The following is a 21,957-nucleotide window of genomic DNA, read 5'->3' as shown; positions in this document are numbered from 1 at the left end:
AGTCAGCCTGCCCTTCGGATGGACACCTACTACCATACCTGGAGTGAAGATGCATATGTGATCTCTCTCCATCATCTCAGCCAAATGCATGCTGAGCCACCAGCTGAGCGTAAGAATAGATCCTTGCTCAGAGGTACCTGCTATAAAAATGCTAATTAATAATTTTCAGTTCTTTGTGCCTAAAAGCAAAGGGTTAGGTTTTAGTTTAAAGGCAAATCGAAAACAATATCTCATCAGGAAAGCATTGGAATTGAAATCCAATGATGGGGATATAATATGATATTGAAGGTAGATTTGTCAATGTTTTAAAAATCTTGATAAGGAGAAAGAAAACAGTGACTCAATTGTCTGCTTTCTAATTTTGGACCCCAGAAGTCACTGTGGACTTTGAAGTGCTTCTGTGTGCAGACAACCTGGCTACTGTCCAGCTCTTCCACCCGTGATGCAGACAGGGATCTGAGGTACTTAGACTTTAAGGCAGTGCAGAGAAGACTGGAAAAAAAATTTCTTTTCTCAAATTCCATAGCTACTGCTGCAATTTTACCCTTGTTGTTCAGATGCCTGAATTGATTCTGTTTCTTGCTGCCCAGATCTGTTTCCTCATCCTTCCAATCACAGCCCTGAAGCCCAAGCCTGAATTTCAAAGTCGGTGCTTGCCTACCACCCATTCCAGAATACTGGACTCTGGACCCAGCCAGTTGTTCTGAATCTATGGAACCTTCTTTAGCTTAACTTTCAGCAATTCTCCATGCCTGGATAGACACAGAGAACTCACCCATGGCTTCCTAATTTTGTCTGTCTGATACATGACAACTTCCTAGTACCTCATGACTAGTTTCTAATAAAACATTCTGTTAAATAAATGTGACTGCAACACAATCTTAATAATTCAATAAATTGAAAGCAGATGACTACGATAATTAGAAATGTTGTGACTAAAACTCACTTAGGACTTACTTCTAGTCATACATGTTTCTTGTTTTCATAGGGAATTCCTTGTTTGATTACAATAGCAATAACTTTAGAAATTGTGATGTTAGAAAAAAGTGATGTGATAAATATTTGATTCGATCTTTGATTCCTAGATTATAAGACCTTTATTTTTCAATCTGAATGAATTTTACCTCTTATACGCATACCTGATGCTTGCATTTTAATAGGTAAAGAGAGTCACCATTGCTACATGTTAGAAATAGACTAAAATAATTTCTCAGCAATGGTCAAAGTAAAACCAGTGGGCCTGGCGCTGTGCTGGGTGCTTGGGAAACAGCTGTGGGAATGATTTGCTACCCTTCCAGAGCTCATAGCCTAATGAAGTGCTGTACAGAACAAAAATAATTGCTTTCTTCTAGAGAGTAGTAAATATGCCATGTATATTTATATCCTCCTCCTCTACTACCTGAAGCAGCATGCTTATGTGTGGCAGGCTCATTACACAATTTTACTTAGCCTACAATCAAGAAACAGACTGATTTTTAAAAATCATACAAGTAAGAAAAATGACCTATTTTTAAGATTCTAATAATGAGACTACCTTCTCAATAAAACCAGTAAACCATGTAATGATTCACTGAGCAAATACTACACATATTTCCAGTATTGTATAAAAGTAAGATATGTAAATCATTCTCAATAAGTATGTAACATCATTGGACAAAAGCCAAAAGTCATAATCATTAAAGCTACAGAAATGTTAGAAAAGTTCACATAGTAAAAGATAACATCAAGTTGGCCAATGACAATCAGAAAATGCAAAATGAGGTAGCTGGTAGTTGAGATTTTTAAGTACAATTGACATTACATGCAGACATTTCAGGGAGTGGAAAGAGAATAAATAAATCACAATGATGGGAAAATAATCTAATATTTGCAAACCAGTTTCGGTTTGGAAGGTTGTAGGGTTCAGTGAACGATATAGCTGAGTAAAGTATTTTCTGAAGAACTTTAAAGCTACTGGGAAGAGAATTTATTTAAAGTGATAACCAATGGAAAGCCATTGGTTTATTTAAAAGTAAATAATAAGTTTGAAAAGAAACATACAGTGGGGGTTTTGTGAGGATGGAGGCAGGAGGGTGGGGAGAGAAGATTAAAGAAGATTTAGAAAAGGTAAGTTTGTAGGCCTACTTATTATGATAAAGGGTCTACTTAATGCAGCCTAAAAGAAGGTGACAATGGAAAACAAGAATAAAATCAAGAAATGTAAGAGAAAGAAAATCCACAGGATGAGATAATTGCCTGTATATACGTCTGTGGAAATGGTTTCTTCTTTCACATCTCTTAGCATGAATCCTCCCAAAAACTGAATTTGAAGTAGTCGTTCTTGATAATTAATATAAGTAATAATTATATGATAGAGAAAAGACTAGGTAAAACCATAGCCTCCTTCACTTGGCATATTATTCTTCCTTGACAGCTCCATCATCTCTAGAGGTAACAAAAGAATTGGAAGGCATTATTATGCCTTTGGTACTGAAACAAAGATGATATTTTCTTAATATACTGAATTTGAGATTATGATAGAAAAATCAAAATATATACATAGATGGGATTAAGTAAATGAGTTAAGTAAAGTTTGAGGTTCAATATGGCATAACCTTAAAATATCAAATATTTGCTCACAAGCAGAGTATTACATATTTTGAGTATTAACCCATGTGTCTTACATTTTAAGATAAGTATTCAGGCATATTTTTTAAAAATCGATCCATTGGATAATCACAATTTAGAGTAGGTGCTTTATCTCATTTAAGTAATATTTTTCTCACAATTCTGTGGTTTAAAGATTATGTCCTGTATTTTAGGTTCAATGATCGATAGAGCAGCAGCAGTAAATTGCTACTCTGAGTGGAGACCTGGCTTCATTCAAATTGCCCATTCTCCTTTATGACACCTTCCATATGGAAGCTCAATAATAGCCAGAGCTCTACTTCCCCAGCAATGCTGGCAAACAGCAAGCCCTCCGATCAAAAGCGCTTATCTATTGAGATCCTTTGGAGCCTCCCACTGGATATTTAATAAAGGGGATCCTATTACCTGTGCCCAACAAAAGGTATTTTTTATTTCACAGATTATCTGCTCAGAAATGTCCAGAGGGAACAAAGTTCTATATTTTCCAAGTTAGAAAAGACCTACATGGAAATTAGGAGTGAAAGAATAATTATATGTTCTTTCTAATTTATAATTCAAATATCCCATTAAACAAGCACCAGAAGACTAGCCAAATGAAAATTTGTTCAATCAAATGTTGCTTAAGTGTCACTAAGTTCATTGTATGTGGCATATTATTTGTGTCAGTGTTAACGTAATCTGATTTCTGCTGTTTTATTATGTAAGTCAAAGCTTTTATAATAGTGGCCTATAATGGGAAGTGGAAAGGAAACTCTTTTTGGAGGGTACAAGTGGACCCCTTACATACTTTATACAGGCATGTACTGCAGAGCCTGTGAAAAACATTTTTTCTCTCTTTCTAGCTCTTCAGTGAATGTCAGAACTCAGAAAGATTCTACAATATGACCCATTTTGAGAAAGATGAAGGAAATTACTCTTAGGATGGAAGTCAGGTATCTAGTATGCACACTGTGGTTATTTTTTCATGTATAAACATTTTATTCATTTTATTTTTTAATTCCTTTATGTTACAAATAATATACAATGGAAACTTCTTTGGTGACATCTTTGGCAGATTTTAAAAATATTATAGATGACCAATAACAGCCTAAAATGATTGCATATTACCTTCTCTTTTTAAGGCTTAATATTTATAAATATATTTCTATTCGTCCAAAACTCTGTATATTACTAAGTTGTCCTGAAGTGGACTATAAAACTTTTACAGAGATTGTGATCTACTCACACCTTTAGCCTTATTGCACAGAACAATGCCTGCAAATAAATAATAGGTGCTCAATACATGCAGAAGGAATGGATAAATTGGCATTAAATTCCTATTGAAAGCAGCAGGAGCCAAAGTGTTAACACTAGCTACAATACTGCATTAGCTGTGAAGCTATCTAAAAACAGCATATTGGATTTTCCTACTAACTCGACAGATATAGCAATTAACAAGTGATAAAAATGAACCTAATCTTAGCGGTTATTTGCTGATGACCTTGTTTGTTCTGATGTCGACTCTCAGCCCATATTTTAATGCTGCAGCTTACAGCTGCAGCTTTGTGACATGTAGGACATAATTTAGAGTTCAAAATTGTTTATCAACTTTATAAAGAAATGTGTGGCAACGAACATGAAGCATGAAAGTGTGTGAGAACATTCTCATTTAAAAATAATTGGAACAATGAAATAGTACTCAAAGGTTCAACAAATGGCAGGGAGTTTTCGGTTGATGTGACAAATAAGCCATTTTAAGGGTACAGAAGCCAGTGAAAATGATAAAGACCTCTAGGGATTTTAATCTTGTTTGTCAAGAGTGGTATCACAGATGTTTTTCTAAATCTGGAGAAGATAATCAGTGGCTATAGTAAATAGAAAATGGATTAAATATTACAGGATTGTTGTCCGAGAAAAAATAACCTAGCACGCCAGAACACCTTGGCTTTTGAGGGGACAGAACACACAATGACATGATGGGGTGTAATCTAAATGACGTTTCACATGAGCATGTTTCTGCATCTGATACTTGCTAAGCACTCAGGCAGAGGGACCTCATGAAGAGTTTAATCCTAACTTTGTCAGTCTATTCAGTATTTCGAAGGACAACTTGCAGGTCTGGTACAGGTTCTTGCCATTGTTTTTACTCTATTAAATAGTTAAGAGCCTTTTGACTTTTAACAATGCAACTGTGTTGTTTCTTATGATGCTTCTTGAATTGTTGTTTTCTTTTGAAGTGAGATTATGTATTTTCCAAGAGTGATCTAAAACTCTCAGAGGTATCTAATAGGATGTCTAGAAGGATGGAAGATAATTACCAAAATCTTCCCAGGATGGAGTCCTTGTGTATATATCTTACTAAGTGGCTATTTACAATGAAGAAACTCAAAATACTTACTATGCTTTTCAATTTTCTTCAAAAAGCCTTCCCAGAAATTCAAAAAATAGGGAATAAATGTTATTTTCCTCAAATTTTCTAAATATGTCTATCATTCTGTCTTTCATTTACATTGTGGCAATGCTGTGGTATATAATGTATATGTTTGGGTGTTTTCCTCTAAAAACATTACACTTTTAAAATGAATTCTTTCAGAATAGAACATGTTAGTTATCATAACATGTTAAATGGCAAATGAAATATTTTCCCTACCTTTTTGCTAAGACACAAGAAATATCAGTTAAAATGACCTCAAAGTAGCAGGGAAACATCTCCCAAGCCTGGAGATGTTTTATATTTCCCAAGTTGCCAGAAATGTATTTGTCTGAAAGAGCACAGACAGAACATTCTATAACAACCAGGGTAGTATGCAAAGAAGATAACCTCATTTTTGAACATCCTTAAATTTGTATTCATATCTTTGTTTGGTATTGGAAACAAAAATAATGATAAACATTAGCATGCCATTGATAAATATTCCACATTCCAAAACATGGATTTTCAGTAATTAAAACAAATTAAGTGCAATTATTTTTAATTATATGTCAGCCTTAATTTAAGGAAGTAAAAAGTCTGATTTGAGTTAATAACGTAGAAACCTCATGGAAAAGGGAGTGACTGCATCACTACAACACAGGGATGCATTTAACTAAGAAAACCTGGAGGATGAACAAGAAGCAAGGACAGATAGATTTCTCTTACCCTTTCCTGTCTCCATGATAAGTTTGTGTGGAGAAATTGATAGTTAACATCTGGACTACACAATAATTAGACCCATATGTTATCAGTAAATTGTTGCAAACTTTTCCTAGGGTTAATTGTTTTTATAAATTGTATATAGTTGAATATGTGGTGTTCCTTCCTTTTCAATTCATCATTTTCTGACCTTTATAAAGCCTTTGAATAAATGAGCCTCTTCAAGTACTGTTAAACAGGAGTACCTGAAATCAGAAGACTAATATTCATGTGCTATGTTTAACTTGCAGGCAATCCTGTAGTGGCAGAGATCTCTAAGTGATCTCTAATAACCACTCTGCCTACTTTCTTTTGGTAACAAAACCCCCAGTTTTAGCTGGTAACATGGCTTCTCAGGTTAAGGCAACGTTTATGTCTTCCTTATAGTTAGGTATGGTGTTGTGATTGAATTTTGACCAAATGATGTGTTCAACTTCTAGACCACATCCTTGAATGGAAGAAATGTGTCCTTTACTTTTATTTTCTCTCTCCCCCTGGTCTGGAAGGCTGATGGGATGCTAGTGAGCCAGATTCACCCGTGTGGTCAAGGAGAATACCCTCAAAAAGGACAGAGCAGTAAGAGAGAAGAAATCTGGGTGTCTAGGTGTCCTGATTGAGAAGAATTAGCCTGAACAATCAATGAGCTTAGCTTTTTAATTGTAAGCATGTATACCCCAAATAAATTTTTTATCTTGTTTAAGCTACTGTCATTTGATTTCTGCTAAAACAGGAAAACTGGCTGGGTATGGTGGCTTATGCTGTTAATCCCAGCACTTCGGGAGGCTAAGGCAGGTAGATTATTTGAGGCTAAGAGTTCTAAACCAGCCTGGCCAACATGGTAAAACTTCATCTCTGCTAAAAATACAAAAATTAGCCAGGCATGGTAGCATGCGCCTGTAATCTAAGCTTCTCGGGAGGGTGAGGAATGGGAATTGCTTGAGCCTAGGAGGCAGAGGTTGGTAGTGAGCTGACATGATGCCACTGCACTCCAGCCTGGACAACAGAGCAAGACTCTGTCTGAAAAGAAAAGAAAAGAGTACATTGATGTCTTGCACTAATTTAAAGAAATTGCCTGAAAAATGCAAAACCTTATAAAAAGTAGGAAGGATAGCCTTCATTAAGCAATTTTTACACTCCCATGAACAGACAGGTACTTTATGGTGCCCACAGATGCACAGGGAGTTGCATGCCTTACGATGGGGAAGAGATATACAAATGTAAGGTAAAACTTTTACTGCAAGTATCAATTAAAGGCTGGCAGTCTCTTAAGACACACACAAAATGGCTGTGGAGATATGACTAATTCAAATGAAAACTCGAAGTAATAAAAATTGTATCACCTCAAATGCTTACTAATATCCAATGAAGGGTGATGTCCTTGACTGAAAGATGTAAAGGAGGAAGTGGTCAGTGACACTGATGCAATCAGAGAGCCTCAATGTGACAAAGAAAATAACACATTTTGAATGACTTTTAGAATTGTCACTGAGCACAATCCTAAATCTAGTCAGGGAGCAATTAGTTTATTGCAGAGAAGCATAGCTTGGAGACTTCTGTTTTCATGGGGCAAGGCACTATTGTTTGGTCACAAAGTCAAAGCTTGTAGATACATTCTTGAACTTTCCAAGTTATTGCACAGGCTGCCTTTGGCATGGATTTCTGATGCAGCATCAATAAATTTTCTATTAGCAAGATTTGCAAAGAAGCAACATCCTTGTCTTAATTAGGCAAGATATATTAAAGCTGCCACTGACAATCCAAGTATATAGTCAGTCACTGCATAGAAATTGTTGACAATATTGTGTCTCACTCTGCTACATAATCAAAAATTTTCTTTGATATACATAAAACTGAAGACCATTAGAATATAAGCCAAAAGTTTTAAAATTCTAGCCTGCTTTATATGTGCTAGTTAAATTAAAATGGCTGTTTGTTGAATGGGATTCAATATAAAATTGGAGCATTTTGGACCCCAAAAAGATAGTTTGGGAAATTAAAAAAAAGAGTATAAACAATTTTAACCTACCTACTAATTCTGCCACTTGCCTCTTGCCCCTTGACAATATAATATCTGGGGGGAAATGTATTTATTTCAAAGGAGAAGGGAAAATAAAATGCATTACATTTATAATTAAACTGATACTTTTCCAAGTGCCTTCTTAGTTAGCAAATTAATTGATTTACTGATCTCTTGAAAATAGTGGTGGTTATGTAACAGAATGACATAGTTATGGCAAATGAGATGTTAGTAGAAGTATTTCAAGTAGGACTTACAGAAATTTTGTTATCTTATAATCAGAGGAGAATGATCCTGCATGTGCTCTTCATTTTGGCTCTTCTTATTATTTCTTCCTGCAATACTGTCTTGATACATGGGGTTAAAGTGGCCATCTTTGGACCAAAAAACAATAGACCCATGTTAAACATGGCAGTGCAGGATGTTATAAAGATCCTTGATATGGTCCAGATGCAATGGTTCATGCCTGTAATCCCAGCACTTTGGGAGGCCGAGGCAGGCAGATCACAAGGTCAGGAGTTCAAGACCAGTCTGACCAACATGGTGGAACCCTGTCTCTACTAAAAATACAAAAATTAGCTAGGCATGGTGATGTGCCCCTGTAATCCCAGCTACTCAGGAAACTGAGGCAGGAGAATTGTATGAACCCGGGAGGCAGAGGTTGTAGTGAGCTGAGATCACACCACTGCACTCTAGTGTGGGCAACAGAGCAAAACTCCATGGAAAGAAAGACAGAAAGAGAGAAAGAGAGAGAAGGAAGGAAGGAAGGAAAGAAGAAAGAAAAGAGAAAGAGAGAGAAAGAGAAAGAGAAAGAGAGACAGACAAAGAGAGAGAGAAAGAGAGAAAGAAGGAGAGAAAGAAGGTGAGAGCCTTGATATTCTTCCTTAGCTGCTGCCTTATCTTGCAGCTGTCTGCTTGCGGACCTTGTGTTACTATAAACAATAAACCTATTCCCGGTTCAAGCTACTAGCATCAAGCTTATATTACTTTTACTTATAACCGAAGATCAAAAGATATTTATATCAGGGAAATTATATTCCAATAATTATTTTCATTACTTCTTCTTCTCCTTTCTTCTGTGAATGTTCATTCAGGAAACATTAAAGTATATATTGAACACCTGGTATATATCAGGCACGGTCCTTTATAACCAAGATGCAACTGTGAACAAATTTCTTCCCTTCATCAAGCTTACTTTCTAATAGAAGAGATAGACCATAAATAAGTGAAAAATGATAGTGTGATTTCAAATCATGTTAAAAACTGTGACGGGAATACACAAGGGCAAAGTGTCCAAGGAGTGGTGGTAGATAAGGAAGTCTTGTTCAGACAGAAGGGCATCTCTTATGGGGGATATTTGAGCAAAATCCTGACCAAGAAAGAGTAAGAAACTTTTATTTAAAGAGGAGCTAAAGCCTGAAGAACAGCAAGTCCAAAAGCCTAAGCCATAGCTAAACTGGACATATCTAAAGAATAACCAAAATCTCTGTTGTTAGATATTATACAGAAGAACACGGTAGAAGATGAAGATAAAAGATTGTGCTACTTTTCTGTTAAGCCCTGCCTTATATCCTCCTGGTTGGGCAGAAAAATGAAGCAGAAAAAGAATGACTTCATGACTTTCAAAGAGGGTAAGTTTTGAAGATGTAGTCAGAAAAGTCCTCATGGAAATGACATTTAAACAGAGGTCTCAATGAGGCAAGAGAGCAAATCACTTGGATATCGGGGAGAAGTGTATTCCAAAAAGGAACAGCAAAGGCAAAACCTTGAGGCAGAAGATTTCCTGATGAATTCAAGGAACCAAAAAGAGGTTGGTCCAGTTGGAGTGCAACAAGCGTTGAGGAGATGTAGGAGAAGAGAAAAGAGTCAGAGAGTCATCAGGGGTCCGAAAGCTGTTGAAAGGACTTCAAGTTTTACACTGAGGGACATGGAAATCCGTTGGAGATTTTGAACACAAGAGTGAAATAAACTTAAGCTTTAAAAGAACCATTCGTAATGCTGAGCTGAAAATAGACTCTAAGGGGTCAAGTGGCAACAGGAAATCAGTCAAAATCCCATTGCAATAAACCAGGATATAACAATTCTATTGGTATTTTATTCAATTCCATTATCTTTACATCTACAAACTTTATTTGTACTCTGATTTATGGATGTCTTTATTTTTAATTTCAAATTGATAAACTCAATATGTTTTGAAGTACCCAACCTGCTAGATATTGTTTCTATTAAAAATCCAGCTTTTATAAAGTTCCATGAAATAAAGTTCTTAAACTCTACATTATTTGCTTTTTCTTACCCACTGCTCTTTATTAAATATTACATCATTTAGCTGGAAATGATTTGGCTAGAAGTAATTTGGTAGAAATCAAGATAGTCAACGATGTCATTTACCAAAGTGATTTTACGTTGATAATTTTGATAAACGACAGGATAATTTTGTCTTTTTTAGTATTTAAGGGATTTGTATTTATTTTCCAATGTATTCCATGTTTAAATACATTTTTGCATGTTTTTTAGGTAGCACCTGATTCAGGTAGCCTTTATGAAGTGATCAGAGTAGAAAGATTGCTATTTTTTAAAAATTGAAGATAAATAATATCGTTATTTATTAATCATTTTGTGGTGAAAACAATGAATATTTGAAAATGTCCTACTTATCAGAACTTCCAGGGACCATTTTATTTAAGTGATAAGAGAATCCTGTCGAAGTTATTTTTAATTCACATTTTACTGTTACCACTTTTATTGCAGTATGTGCCTGAATTGGCTCTTAGGAGAATCAGCCCATTGCCTATAGGGCTAGGCATTGATTGTAGTATCACATCACTGAACTGCAGGTAGAGAAATCCAAGCAGCTGAAACCTCATCTTTTTTGGATCTCTCTCAGATTCAACAGCAGATGTCACATGGAAGAAAATAAAGTAAAAAAGATCTGCAGGGGGAATCAAAAGATAATACACAGCCAACTGAGCTTGCTCTCTAATGAAGCCATGGCCGCAGTAACCTTCCACTGCTCTTAACAAGGTGGAAGAAAGTCTGCTTAACACTTCACCATACAGCTTTGATTTTTTTTCCCCCTCAGCAGGCTTGTTTCTTTACGGCATGGAGAAAATAGACTTTTCACTCTCAAGTATGCCCTGGACTAGAGAGATGGGAAAGTATATATATTTCAGGGAAAATGTGATATATAACCTTTTGAAACAATCTAAGAGAAAATCACCTTTCAATCTACAATTTTTTGGGATTATGAGAAATTCAAATATTTAATGCAGGTAGATCACTATAATAGTACTAACAAAATTTTTACTCTCTATAGTATTCCTAAGAAAGTTGTCACTGATATACACCATGGTGGAACAGTATAATTGGAAAGAGGAATATCAGTTTTATATAATTGTACCAAATACAACAGTCTTTGCCAGTCACCATGTTGTGTGTCTTCCCAGAAAAATAAAATGCCTTTGGAACAGTATTATACCCTTTCATTACCTCACCAGTCTGTCAGAGAATTGGTGTACTTGAATCTTCTCCTAACCAGCATATTATATTCAATGATGAAAATATTTTAAATAAACAATCCCCCCTAGTTGTGAAATAAAACTTAAAAATTGTGACAATGTCTCAGACTTTCCTTGTTTTTCATGATCTTCACAGCTTTAAAGAGTACTGGTCATGTTGTAGAGAATCTCCTTTGATTGGAGTTTGTCTGATTTTTTGTCATGATTACACTGGGGTTATATAAATGTTGGGGAAGAATACAACAGTCATAAAGCCTTCTTATCACACCATGTCAGCAGGTATGTGATACCCGCATGAATAACCAGTGCTGATGTCAAAGTTGAGCACTTGAGTAAGGTAGGAATTTCCAGTTTCTCCACTGTACATTACTCATTTTCTCTTTCCGTAATCTATTCTTAGAAAGTGAGTCACTAATATAGCCCCCAGTCCCACGCTCAAGGAAGATGGTGGTGGTGGTAATATCTACATATATTATTTAGAATTCTAAAAGGAAGATTTTTGTTTTTCTCAGACTAAGCATTTTTAACAGGGAGCTTACTTTTCCCCTGTCTCCATGAATTTGACTCAGTTTTCATGATTCCTGCTCTCTTGAATCCACAGAAACCTTAGTATCCCTCTTACACATCAATAGAATGTCTCTGAAGATGCCTATAGGTAGATCTGAAAAATTTTTCTTCTAACTGCTGTTTCTGAGGTTTCAGGCTTTCACTGAACTATTTAGAGGCTTTCAGAGATAGAATCTGATTAACACAGACCTTGGTTTGATTAACTTTGACCTGCTGATTTTATTCTCCCTCTCTAAATTCAGTATTCTTGTCTATATAAGATATTAATTTTCTGAACACCTATCATATTTATACCACTGTCCTGAGAACATTTCAGTAAACAATACAATCAACACTGTTGCACTGTATTTAAGCAGTTGATGAAGAAGACAATCTGTAAAGCAAATACATAAAAGTAAAAGAAAAGCAAAATCTATACAACTTGTCCTTTGGGCCATGAGCTACAAAGAATAGTACCAACCACAGTGCTTTGAGCATTGTGGATAGTCAATAAATGTTGGAATGTTGAACGGAGCATTTGGGACATAGACACACGCAAATAAACAGATTTTAGTAATAACAAAATACAACAACATTAAAATTTTCCTGCAATGCATAATTGACAAGCAAATAGACAAACACATGAGCAATAATATTTGTAATTAAGACAACATATTTGCACATATTTTATCAGATAGCTTGCCACATGCACAATTTGCCAACATCCTTGGATAGCTTTACCATTCTGAGTTAGACTTACTTTTTTAAAGGCTGTATTTAAATGTGAGAATAATCTACACCTGCCAGAAACAGGCCATCTGTATCTTTGGAGTGTACTGAGAGCTCTCACCAGGCAGATGAGAACAAACTCAGTGGGACCTAGACCTAGGGAAAATGAGTCAAGGCAATGATGACAGACCAGGTACAAGGAAGAATGATAAACCTATATTTGATCCATAGTAACGTACAGTGGTGAGGCAAAAGAATCAGGTCTGACAGGAGGGAGTAGGGTATCAAAAACACACAAAAAGGTAAAAACCCAAAGGATACCTGGTTTTTTAAATCAGGGATTGATAAAGCAGGAAAGAGGCTGAAAGAAACCAGATGAAGAGATCAATCTCCCAATCATATGACTGATTTTCTTTTTCTTTTTCTTTTTTTAATTGAGATTGAGTTTTGCTCTTGTTGCCCAGTTTTGCTCTTGTGCCATTGAGTGCAATGGCATGATCTTGGCTCAATGAAACCTCTACCTCCTAGGTTCAAGAGATTCTCCTGCCTCAGCCTCTCAAGTAGCTAGGATTACAGGGATGCACCACCACGTCCAGCTAATTTTGTATTTTTCCAGAGATGGGGTTTCTCCATGTTGGTCAGGCTGGTCTCGTACTCCCGACCTCAAGTGGCCCACCTGCCTCGGCCTCCCAGAGTGCTGGGATTACAGATGTGAACCACCGCACCTGGCCTTGACTGAGTTTCAAATATAGTCTAGAAATAAAACTGAAGGAGGAACAGACCAAAGAATGAATTAAGTCTAACAGACTCTAGAGGATCTAAGGGAATTCTGCTGCCTTTGCACTCCCAGGTGTGGCCCAGGGTCACCAGAGATTACAGCAATCCTGAGGAACATGGAGCATAAACAGGTGAGAGTAGGAAGCTATGTGCCTCCATATAATACTATCATTGGCTTATTAAAGGCATAAACTGGAGAAGTTCCTCCCCGTGGACAATTTGCTAAGGTACATGCTAACAACCAAAGGATTTACTCTGTTACTGTATTTCTATTTATTTAAACATATATGAGGATATCATATTTGCTATTTATTTATTCAGCAAATATTTGTAGACCTATTTGTAAACAAATCTTTGTTATCTGTAAAATTCCATTAATAGAACACTCTAACATACTACATTCTGCTCTCTGTAGTAGAATGTCTCTTCCCATTTTAGCAAAATGCTGAGCTATGTACATAGTGCCCTCGTGAGATTTAGATGTATGGTGGACATGAGCCCATGGCCAGCCTGAGGCAAAATAACCACAACAAAAATGGGAAAAAAGCCATGAGGGAGATTTGAGCGAGTGTTTTTATAATCCTGAAGTGAGTTGTGTGGCTATTGCATGTGAATATATTGTTAAACAAATATATTCTAAGTGACTGAAACAGTCCATACTGGCATGGGACAAGATGGTGGATAAAAAGATAAATCCCATCTTTCTGGCTAACAAAATGAGCAAAAAAAAAAAAGAAACTTTATTGAGTGTCGATATTGGACAAGTACTATGTGACATGGTTCACATATGGTGTCTCTAAATTTTCACAACCATCATATGAGATAGGGATTCAGTCTTATTAACTAATCCACCACTAGAAGATGTAACCACGTGCAGAAAGTCCACCTGAGTTACAAAAATGCTTAATTTTTTTGTGATATGTTCCGATTCAGATATACTTTGAGGGCAGCATCCATAATATAATGATTTCTTGCACTAGAGAGTTTGGCAGGTTGATGACAACACTGGCATCTCAGCCTGCACCACTGCTCCCCTGTCCTCTTCATGTGAGTTCTGTCAAGTAATAACAAACCCAAATAAAGGAAACAAAACAGAAACTTTATTTATGTTTGAAATGGCTTTGAAAACAATTGAATAGGACATTGGTCATTTATGTATAAAAAGCATTAAGATAAGAAAGTAAAAGGATTTAGATATTGTTATTCCATTTTACGTTAGACAGTATATATCATAGTGGTCTATCAGAATTTTTTTGTGTGTGTGATGTAGTTTCTCTCTTGTCTCTCAGGCTAGAGTGCAATGGGACGATCTTGGCTCACTGCAACCTCTGCCTCCCAGGTTCAAGCAATTCTCCTGTCTCAGCCTCCCAAGTAGCTGGGATTACAGGTGCCTGCCACCATGTCCAGCTGATTTTTGTATTTTTGGTAGAGACGGGGTTTCGTCATGTTGGCCAGGTTGGTCTCAAACTCCTGCCCTCAGGTGATCCACCCACCTTGGCTTCCCAGGTCTATTAGAATTTTACAATTCAAGAAAGCTCTATGACTGTCAGAGCCATGCTACATGAATATTCCCATTTTTTTAGATGAGTAAACAGAAGCTCAGAGCAAACAGAACCTGTTAGTCACAGGCTAGCAAGTAGAGGCAAGAAACCTGTTTGCCTCCAAAGTCTGTAACCTTTTTCCACAGCTGCTATGAACTTAAGCTGTGTTGGAGATGGCTAAAACAATCTTTCTTCCCATGAGTCTCTTATCTGATGTCTTTGTATTTTTTCTTAAATCAGAAATGCGATTTACTTTACGACAAAGTTGTCAAATAGGAGCAGAAAGACAATCCCATTGTGGAAATGGATTAATGAAGACCTAAGGGAAAATTTAGAATGTATCGGAATGCCATGAAACCTTTAAAAATAAAGGCACTTCCCTGTCTTGGGAACATTAAAGATCTCGTCTATAAATGCCATGTACAATAAATTGAACCACACTCAGATCATTCACCTTGGGAGAATGAGGCAAGCAATATGTGAATTTCAACCTGTCATTTTTGAAAATTATGAGACCAACCTAAGACTTCACCTCTAGCAATCAAAATAGAGAAGTTAAAAAATTAAATGAAATAGCTAGATTTTTTAGTTGAATTGATGTCTTTAGTTTAAATTTCTGCTGGTGGAAGAATATGGGGGGAAGAAAAACAGCACTAACTTGAACTAGATCTTAAATAGAGGTTTGACAAGTTACAACCCCATGGGGGAAAAAAACTCCAAACACTATTAAGGAATCTTTACTGTATCCTGTAGGTTAAAGTTGGGGTGGGCCATCATTTAGAATTTAAATAGGGAGCAACACTCCCAAGAATAGGTTCCACTCCTGTGTTTCCACATCTTCCCTATACTTGTCTTCACATTATTTACTTTTCAATTTTAATGACACATTCCTCTCAATAGCCACTAGACTACTGGCCTTTTGAGGATGGGGCCTGGGCCTTGTTTATTTTTATACCAGCTCATGGTGTGGTGCATCTCACAATGTCTCAATAAATGTTAGGAGTGATTGTGTTTTAATTTCAGAAAACTATCATGGCAGTTTGTAATCTAAATTGAAGTGGGGAGAAATTAGAAGCAAGAAGAACATTGATATTATTACTGTTGAGAAGAGGAGAGGTAATGCTGACATAATTTAAGCCAGGGTCAGTGAAATTGGAAAGAAAGCAATGGGTTTGAGTGTTTATATAAGTAGAATCAAAATTGCTTGGTGACTAGATTCAAAAAACAAAAAAAGTTGGAAAGGGAGAGAGAAAAATTGAAGTTTACGCATGTGTTTCTGTCTAGGTGACTATGTGAGTAGGAAGGTAGTAATTCAATATCAGGAATGAAAAGGGAAAAGCAGGTTTGGAGAATAAACATGACATTTAGCACTCAATATTTTTACGTCTGATTTGCCAGAGTCTGCCTCACCACACACTGAAGCATATCACCAACCAAACTTGAGTCATTTTTGCATTAACTTCTTATCCTTACTTCTTTTCAAAGTCATTCTTTCATAATTAAGTAGCACATTATTCTTTTAGGATGAGTGATTTTCCATGCCAAATATATTTTCCTAGAGCAAGTTTTTCTGAGTTACTTATCTAAAATATGTTTAACTTTGTTGTTATGGCTGAAAATAACTTTTGTTCTTAATCTTCTTAGCAGTTTTTAAGATAAAATATACAGCTAAATTCCAGAGAGAGCACAAGTCAATTATCTTTGGTGAGTCTTGATTTATTGACTGAGGTTCTATGCGTAGTCATCACTGCTATCTTCTGAGTGTCCTATTTCTGGTGCTGTGGTACAAAGGAAATGGTAGAGATCTGGGAGAGAGACATGTTTATGTTTAAACTCAGCCTTGCAGCATTCACTGAATCTCTATGAGCCTCAGTTTCCCTAGTCATAATAGTTCATCATGTTGCTAAAAAGAAGAAATAAAACAATGTAAGAGAAAGTTTCATTTATAGATTTTTATTACAGTATATCTGCTTACACATTGGTTCAATTACTGCTTATGTTTGTGTTCAAATATTTTTTCCTATATAAATGGGATATAGAATTCATGACTAATTGTGAAGAGCAAACAGAGAGCCACTAAAATAACTATACAGAAAACTTTATGGTATTATTTTTAAATATATAAATAATATTAAGATTATAAATTGTCAAATACATTTTATAAAAGTGTCAGAATTCAAAATTATTTCTACAGGATGAAATAGTAAATTGGAAGTAATAAAACATTTAATAGAGTGAAAAGTGGAGTTGACAGGTGTTATAAGAAGCTTAAAGAATATGAGTTGACTCCCCATCTAATTGAACACAATATGGCTGCTTAAAAAGGAACTTCAGTTTTAATCTGCGTTAATAGAGGTGAAGGATCCAGAACAAAGTAGGTGACAGCCTGCCATCTATCTGCTTTCTATCTCATAGGTGGGTAAAAATAAGGTGGATTTTGGCTGAAAGTAAATAATGCTTACCTTATAGATATATGATAGCTGAAAAGTGGAATTGTGTGACCTATGAGAAAATTGTTCAGGATGTTGAAGAGGTATGGGATTTAGGAGTATATAAAGAAAATTATCTCATTATTCTGTGAATCTCAAGAGAAATAAAAAGATGTTTAACACTTCAATTAAGGGGCTGGGAGTGGTGGCTCATGCCTGTAATCCCAGCCCTTTGGGAGGCCGAGGCAGGTGGATCACGAGGTCAGGAATAGAAGACCAGCCTGGCCAAGACAGTGAAACCCTGACTCCACTAAAAATACAAAAATTAGCTGGACATGGTGGAACATGCCTGTAATCTCAGCTACTCAGGAGGCTGAGGCAGGGAATTGCTTGAACCCAGGAGGCAGAGGTTGCAGTGAGCCGAGATTGTGCCAATGCGCTGCAGCGTGGGCGACGGAGCAAGACTTTGTCTCAAAAAAAAAAGAAAACAAAAACCTCAATTACTACTACTACTTGGTGGGACTTATTCAAAACAGAAAAATCACATGAGATTGTCTTTAAAGTACTTTCTAAAGAATAAACAAGAGGCCAAACAAGAATGGATTAGTATTCACAAGTGAGTGATCATCTCATAGATTAGTAGGAAGTCACTCAACAAGCTCATGTGTTGTATTCAAATTAAGTATGTTCTGGACTATTGCTTATGTCCAAGAGAGTATTCATGAAAGGGAACTCTGTGTAATTCTGTGTAAATATTTCTGAGCAATCTGTGAATTTATAGAACCAGCCCTTTAGGACTGGATCATACCTAAGAGAGAGACAGTGCTAAGAGTTAGGGATGAAAAGCAGAATCAAGTCTAGATGAGTTTTCAATTCAATGAAGGCCTGAGCTACATATTGAGTTGACACGTAAGATCAGAGGGTCAGAACATCTGGAAAGAATGAAGCAAAAATACTAGGTGGAAACTGAATATAGTGGCTAAACACATGCCTAAGGATAGACATTTAGATATTCCATGCATGTCATTATAAGCTTAGGTGGCAGATAGACTCCATGGAAAAAGGATATGATAGGAATGAATCTTATGACTATCTACAGTAGAAAAGGAAACAGGAATGGGAGCATAGTAATGCGCCCCCCTCCCCCCCCACCACCACTCATCTCTGTCAGCAGAACTAACTGAACATACTGACTTTGTATAGAAGAAACTTAGGCAGGAGGGAGACAAATAACACTATCAGCAAATCCAGGTTATGTGCCACTTGTTGGTAGTCAAGTATCAGACAAAGGCAATTATGAATAAAATGGTTTCTAGACCAAATCTTAATGAGAAGGACAGCTGCTAATATTTCAAGCTGGCTTTGTAAGTGGATCCAGGACAGGGTATCAAGAGACTCGACTATCATCTGTGTGAAAAAAGAACAGCTGTGGCTGGGATGGAGCAGGTGAAGACTTAGGTGTCAGGCAATTTAGAGCCAAGAAACACATTCTTTGCCTGCCTCATATGTCTCAGGGAAATTTGATAGAAGGTTTACATGTTATTACATGGAGCTGTTATGAGAAAAAAAAAATTTGCATTTTCAAAGTAAATAAAAAAGGGTATATGGAAAACAGGGCCTCACTGAGATAATAATTGAATAAAACATCATTCCAAAGTTGTTTCCTGTTTGCTTTCTTTTTTTTTTCCATGTGTCCTTCATTACATGGGCTACTTGCATCTGGCTTTTTATTCTCCTTGCTATATTTAGATATTTTAATTGACTCCTCTCTCTAGGCAAGGTGTGTGATTTGATCATTACTCCCGATTAGCACATTGTTCATTGCAATTTGCTCTTCAGGGTTTAGTGACTTTGATTGGTTGGTTAAGTTTTCCTAACACAGACAAGCCTATACTTTCAAAATATGAACTCTGTAAGAAAAAAAGCAAATTTATAATTTCGGTTTGTAAGAATCTGAATTAGTGAACAAGTAAAATCTGTTTAATTCAAATAATAGAAGTAAATTATGAGTTTAAGCCCAATAAAATTGGTACTTTTTGTGGCTTTGCGAAATGTCATTTTTCACTTCTGAGTTTTCTTTTTTGCTTGTTTTTGCATTACTTATGAAAATGCCTTAATTTAAGAAGGTTAATTAATCTTTTAATATAAATAAATTAAATTGGTTTTTAACTTATTCTTTAATAAACTTAAATTCTTTGAAAGAAGAAAATCTATGGATTTTGATGCTTTAATTTTGGGGTGTTTTTTTTTTTTTTTGAGACAGGGTCTCACTCTGTCACGCAGGCTGGAGTACAGTGGTGTGATCTCAGCTCACTGCAACCTCTGATCCTGAGCTCAAGCGATCCTCCTACCTCAGTGTCCTGAGTAGATGGAACCACAGGCATGTACAACCACACCAGGCTATTTTTAATATATTTTTAGTAGAGATGGTGGGAGTTCTTGTTATGTTGCTCAATCTGGTCTTGAACTCCCGAGCTCAAATGATCTGCCTGCCTCAGCCTTGCAAAGTAGTGGGATTACAGGCATGAGCTACTGCACCAGATCCAAATTTTTTCCTTAATCTCCACAGATACAAGCTAACAAAATGAAATTACTCTTCTCTTTATATTTTCATAAGTACATATTAGTTGAAAACCTTTTAGAAAATAGAGGTAAGTATCCAGAAGAAAATTAAAATTACCTATAATTGTTTTTATATAATATAAATTTGATATACTTTCCTTCAGATTATATGATTAAATGCATGTGTGTATATGTAAATATATATGTGCCACATATACAACAGTATATTATTTTTTAAACAGGATTTTAATTTAAGAAGTCATGTTATATACATTAATAAATAGCTTATATTTGAATACTTATGCTTTTTTTCAGTTTACAGGAAGCACAACTCTGTCTTGTACTTTGGATACATTCTTAAAATAAATGTGTAACTAAAACATATTGAGTCAATACTTTTCAATACTGCTTTCCTAAATTTTCCCACTGAACTGGTAAAGGATGGTTATAATGAAAAAAAACTATATTATCACTGAAATCTGGTGATAGGTACCATCTATGTGCCAGAAAACATATGAACATTCTATAAAATATAGGAAATAAAAATCAACCATCAACCATAGACTCCAAGCAGAGAAAACAGTTCATCAATGATAGAAGGCCAAGATCTAAAGGTGATAACCTGTCTACTCTCAGTCCATTAGTGAAAACTTGGGCACATGTCTATGCCTAGTTGCAAGGACGGCCGAGAAATATATTTTCTAACTGTTCTGAGCAGTCCTGTGATCAGCCACAACTCTTACTACAGGTGAAGGCAAAATGGATTTTAGCGATCAATCAGCACTGCTGCCACACTATATAATTAATATTCACTGCAGAAAAAGTTGTTTTAAATACATTTTGTTCTCTATAATTTAATTGCCCCCTTTCTCCATATCATATCAAGTGTCTATAAAAGGCAAGTCTTAAAGATCAAGTTTCTGTAAAAGGTGAAATTTAGAAGACTTTATAGCTGTTGCAGAGTTGAAATACAGAGTAAATGGACTCTGGTTTGGGCTGGCAACTTTTGGCTATAGTGGAGAATTGAAGTTTAAAATGGTAAGCTCAGGGTTACCCAATTTGAGCTGAAAAGTCATAGAGAGAATGAAATACTTTATGACAGCTGGAAACAAATCCCTTTTTGGTCTTGGGACTGACTTTGTGAAAGTCAAAAATCTAAAGCACCTTTTCTATTTTTTTTTTTTAATTAGTGTCTTTTTTCTCAACTGTTTCTTTTTAGTTCATCCTGATATTGTTAAATTGGTTAAATATCTTTTTTACTTTTTCTGAAAACACTATCTAGAGATTTTCTTACATTTTTTTTCTGTCCCTTGAATTACCTTACTGATAAAAGAAAAACCTTAGCCAAATTAATTTTAAAGGAGTTTAATTGGGCAATGAAAGATTCATCAATCAGGCCGTCCCCAGAATCACAGCAGATTCATGGAGACTCCAGGGGTACCTTGTGGTCAGAACAAATTTATAGACAAAAAAGATAAAGTGGCATACAGGAATTGAAGTGAAGTACAGAAACAGTGAGCTTGGTTACGGCTTGGCATTTACCTTATTTGAGCACAATTTGAACATCAGCAGTCTATGAGTGGTTGAAGGATGGCCACTGGGATTGGCCAACACTCAGCCATTGTTACAGGTGCATACTATTAAGTAAGGTTTTCAATTTTGTCTGACTATGAATCTAGGTTACAGTTCATCCAAAAGTACTCAAATATAGAAGTACAGAGACCTTCTTAGGCCATATTTAGTTTGCTTTAACAATTATCCTCCTTTGGTCATTTTCTCAATTTTGAGAACCTTAGGCCAAAACCTTAGCCATTGATGTTACTATCACTATCATAGATGTACTTACATGGTTTTGAAACCCACTGTGAAACAACAAAACAGAGGATTTTGCAAGTAGGGAGTAAGGACAGAGTAGAGGGTACCTCCTTATGCTGGAACACCCTGTTTATAAGAGAAAAACAAAACTTGGTCTGTTCTAGGTCTGTTCTTGGTCTGTATTTTCTTAAAGCCTTAGTTTGATTACATCACATTTAGCATGAGTGACTCCATTTTAGTTTGG

Source organism: Aotus nancymaae, unplaced genomic scaffold, assembly GCF_030222135.1.
Source record: "Aotus nancymaae isolate 86718 unplaced genomic scaffold, 86718_ANA_hifiasm-v0.15.2.pri h1tg000017l, whole genome shotgun sequence".
NCBI lineage: Eukaryota > Metazoa > Chordata > Mammalia > Primates > Aotidae > Aotus > Aotus nancymaae.
Note: the sequence above shows the minus strand (reverse complement) of the source record.